Raw genomic sequence first — 5,000 nt, forward strand, 5'->3', positions numbered from 1 at the left:
AAAAAAGATATACATGTATATATATACATATACATGTATATATATATATATATACATACATATATATATATATATATACATATATATATACATATATAATATATATATACATATATATATACACATATATGTATATATATGTATATATATATACATATATATACGTATATACATATATATATATATATACATATGCATATATATATATATATATACATATGTTTATATATATGCATATATATATATATATATATATGTGTGTGTGTGTGTGTGTGTGTGTGTGTGTGTGTGTGTGTGTGTGTGTGTGTGTGTGTGTGTGTGTGTGTGTGCGCGCGCGTGTGTGTGTGTGTGTGTGTGTGTGTGTGTGTGTGTGTGTGCGTGCGTGTGTGTGCGTGTTTGTGTGTGTGTGTGTGTTTAAACACAATCATTCACAAATCTTTTCATATGACTTAGAAAGGCGTTGTCTGAGTCAGGTTTAAGCACACAATTGCCTTTATTTGACTTTTTTGAGTTTGGAACAAACTTTATTTCTTTGTCTTTGGAATTTGAAATTCGTCGAAGTTGAAAACATTCTGTTCTATTTTATTTATTTATTTGTTTTATGTATACGTATTTGTTTTTATATTCATCAATTTATTCATATACATGTTTATCTATTTACATGTGAATTTGAACTTCTTTACATAATTATTCATTTATCTATTCATTCATGTTCTCGTTTATCTAAATATCTATTTATTTGTTTATTCATTTATGTAATTATTTTCATTTATTTTTTATGTATAATCTATATATTTGTGTATTCATTTATCTATCAATTTATTTATCAATTTGTTTGCTTATATTTTTATTTATTTTTCTATTTACCAGAAGTCAATCAGGGATTTAGTACACTCTTTTTTCATCTTTTATTTCTTAGCATTACTTTATGTTATATAATCAATTTTCTGTCTACTTACTTTTTTGTTTGCTTACATTTTTATCAATTTTTTTATTTACCAAAAGTCAACCAGGAATTTAGTAAAAAAAAAAAAAAATTCTTAGTAATATTTTATTTTTTTATTTTTTCATTTTTTTGTTTTTTGTTTTTTGTTTCTTGGAAGACGTTTCTATTTAGCTGTCGGGGTTCAGCCCTCCCCTTGTCGCCCCGAAGCTAATAAACACGAAGAAAATGCAAAGCGAAGACAACGGTTTTCGAAGCGAAGACAACGGGTTTCGAAGCGAAGACAACGGGTTTAGAAGTCTCGAACCGTTTACAGAGAATGAACCGTAAGTGAACCACCCACACGCGCAGTCCAAGGCTTCGAACCCCTTCCGTCCCGGGTGGGCCTTTTCCCTATTCTATTATCATTGCCGCCAGAGGATTTATATTCCTCATTCTCTTTGATAAGGTGCAGGATGTTATTTTTTATCTTATTTTATTATAACTTATTTTTATTTATTATATTTTGTTTTTATCTTATTTTGCTTTGTTTTATTTTATTCTATTTTATTCATTTTTTGTTATTTTGTTTTATTTTACGTTGTTTAATTTTATTTTCTTATGCTATAAACTAATTTGTTTTTATTTTGTTTCAACTTCTCTTGTATTATTTTATTTTGTTCTATTTTATTTCATTTTATCATACGTTATTCTATTGTATTTCACTTCATTTTATTTTATTTACTTAATTTCATTTCATTTCATTTTATTGATTTTATTCTGGCTTTTATTTTATTTTATCTTATTTTGTTTTATTTCAATTTATTTTGTCTTTTATTTCATCTTATTTTGCCTTATATTATTTTATTTTATAAATTTTGTTTTATTTTATTCTATTCTTATCTATTTAATTTTATTATGAATGCCGTCAGGTGATTTCATTCTTCGTGACGTAAATCCTCTACTGAAGAGATGGGTCTTCAATCTTAAATTATTTATTGATACGTAACTGGGGCCGTAGGGGCATCAGTAAAGAATCAATGAAAAAAAAAAGACTCTCCTGGTGTAGTCTAGTCCCTCTTCCGTGTTCGCAAACGTTAAAACTGACGACCACCATTGTCCAGGCACAGGTGATGATAATAACGTTGACCAATGGATTCGACAAAGTTATCACGTTTCTATGAGTGAAAAAATTGGTTAGACACACACACACACACACACACACACACACACACACACACACACACACACACACACACACACACACACACACAATATATATATATATATATATATATATATATATATATGTGTGTGTGTGTGTGTGTGTGTGTGTGTGTGTGTGTGTGTGTGTGTGTATAATTATTACTGATTACAAAAGCTTAGTAACACAAATAAATGCAATTTACGTCTCTGGTTTTCTTCCTTTCTATCTACCCTGACCTTGATTTGGGCAGTCTGCCCATAGAAGGAACCTAAACGGGAAACTAGTTTGGCAGCAAAAAAAAGGGTCCCTGAAGGTCCTTGTCTCTTTCAGAACGGGGACCGTCTGTCCTAGGAGCTTTGGCCATCTTGAGCAGCGAAGATACCAAGGATGGAAGCGCTGGTAAAACAACAACAACAGGTAAAGAGATTTATGCTCCTTCACTAGATTCGGGTTATTATTATTGTTGTTATTAATTTTTATACTGTTGTTGATGTAATTGTTGTTGTTCTTGTTATTGGTTGTTGATGTTGCTGGTGATTTTTTTTATGATTATGTTGATGCTGTTGTTTGTATTGTTATTATTTTTGTTGTTATTGAAATTGTTGTTAATGCTGATGTTGTTGTTGCTGTTTTTTATATTATTATTGTAGCTTACCAGCTCTTCTATCCTATAGAATCGGGAATTTTATACTATTTATGCTAATTTACATGTTGTCTAGGTTGAAGCTAGGTGATCTTATTAAGAAACAAACATATCTTCATGACGTCACTGGCTGTCAACCGTAGTCAAATTTAGCCAAACGTCACCAACCTTAGCCAATAAAATCAACTTTTTTTTTTCTGCCACGGAATATTCAATTTAATTTGGCTATAGCCAAATAAGATGGTTTTAGCCAATAGGTAATGTGACCTCTTCCCAGCCAATTAAACACATTTTTTAGCCAAATAACATTTAAATGTAGCCAATTACGATGAATTTAAGCCATGCACAGTTAATTATGGCCATATGTAGGCAAATATAGCCAAAATAGCTATAATTAGTTATAATCAATTCTATACAAATTCAGGCACCTACAGCCTAGACTAGAAATTCTTAGACAAATTCAGCCAAGTATATTTGACTAAAGACTATTTAGGCAACTCTAGACAGCTACCATAGTAATAAAGCTAATTTAGCCAATGACAGCCAAACAAGACAACCGAGCTTATATTAGCCAATCTGAAACAGAACTAGCCAAGTACTTTTATCTACAACCTGTTTAAGCCAAATATAACCAAACATAATTTGCCACGGAAACACATTTTGTCATGGACAGACCTAGTCAACCATATCTAACCAAGACATCATTATCAAACAATATTAGCCAACGTAAGCCAACAGCAAAAATCATAAACCGTCAGCCAAAATAAGCTAACATAAACTAATACCAGCCAACAGTGGCAAACATCAGCTAATATTAGCCAATATCAGCCAACATCAGCCAATATCAGCCAACATCATCCAATATCAACCAACATCAGCCAACATCAGCCAACATCAGCCAACGTCAACCAACATCTACCAACGCTAGCCAACCCAATTGTCCTTTCTCTCTGAGGATCCCAAGTAAAGATCGGACGCCATTTTCTTTTAGACGCCATTTTGAATGTGGGAGGAGGAGGACGAGGAGAAGTAGGAGGATGATGATCAGGAGGCACACGGGTGTATGTATGTGTGCATGTGTGTGTGTGTGTGTGTGTGTGTGTGTGTGTGTGTGTGTGTGTGTGTGTGTGTGTGTGTGTGTGTGTGTGTTTGTCTAAATACACGAACACACACACACACACACAAATACACACACACACACAGACACACACACACACACACACACACACACACACACACACACACACACACACACACACACACACACACACACACACACACACACACACACACACACACACACACACACACACACACACACACACACACACACACACACACACACACACACACACACACACACACACACACACAATTTATCTATTTGTGTGTGTGTGTGTGTGTGTGTGTGTGTGTGTGTGTGTGTGTGTGTGTGTGTGTGTGTGTGTGTGTGATTGGGTGTGAGGACATATTACCGCATCATTCTTTTATGATTGGAGGGTAATCAACTTTTACTCTCCCTCTTTGTTTTGCTACTAATCTCTCTCTCTCTCTCTCTCTCTCTCTCTCTCTCTCTCTCTCTCTCTCTCTCTCTCTCTCTCTCTCTCTCTCTCTCTCTCACACATCTCTTCGTTGTGATGTTGTTCTTAAACTGAACGAACTCGTCTGACATGGACCAGAGCAGAAGCACTAACTAACTAAAATGTTTTATAGGGTTAAGTACTTAAACTACGAAAGTACAGAGGAGGTTTGCTTAACCCGGTTTAAAGTTGTTTAAACGAGTCACAGTGAAATGAACTGACTAGTAATTCAGTATGATTGTTTCTTTTAATCATCATTAGTAGACGCGGTCAAGTTTAGGTAAGCTTTGTTGAAGTTAAGTTAGGTTAAGACAAGATAGTATAGGATTGGTCTCGTTATACTAGATTAGGCTACGTTAGGTTAGTTAGGTAATGTTGGGTTACATTAGGTTAGGTTTGGTTAGATTATGTTAGCGTAGGTTAGGTTAGGTTACATTAGGTTAGGTTAGGTTAGATTATGTTAAGCTAGGTTAAGTTAGGTCATATCATTCTAGGTTATTTTAGGTTACGTTACGTTAGAATATAGGTTGCACAGAGTTAAGGAGCTTAGCTTAGCTGAGGACATAAGAGCATAAGGATGCAAGAGACCATAAGGCCTACATTGGGCAGTTCCATGTCTCTTAACACCTGTCGTCCCAATCCTTAAAG

This window comes from Oratosquilla oratoria, chromosome 36, assembly GCF_046742065.1.
Source record: "Oratosquilla oratoria isolate Oo_2021 chromosome 36, ASM4674206v1, whole genome shotgun sequence".
NCBI classification, from domain to species: Eukaryota; Metazoa; Arthropoda; class Malacostraca; order Stomatopoda; family Squillidae; genus Oratosquilla; species Oratosquilla oratoria.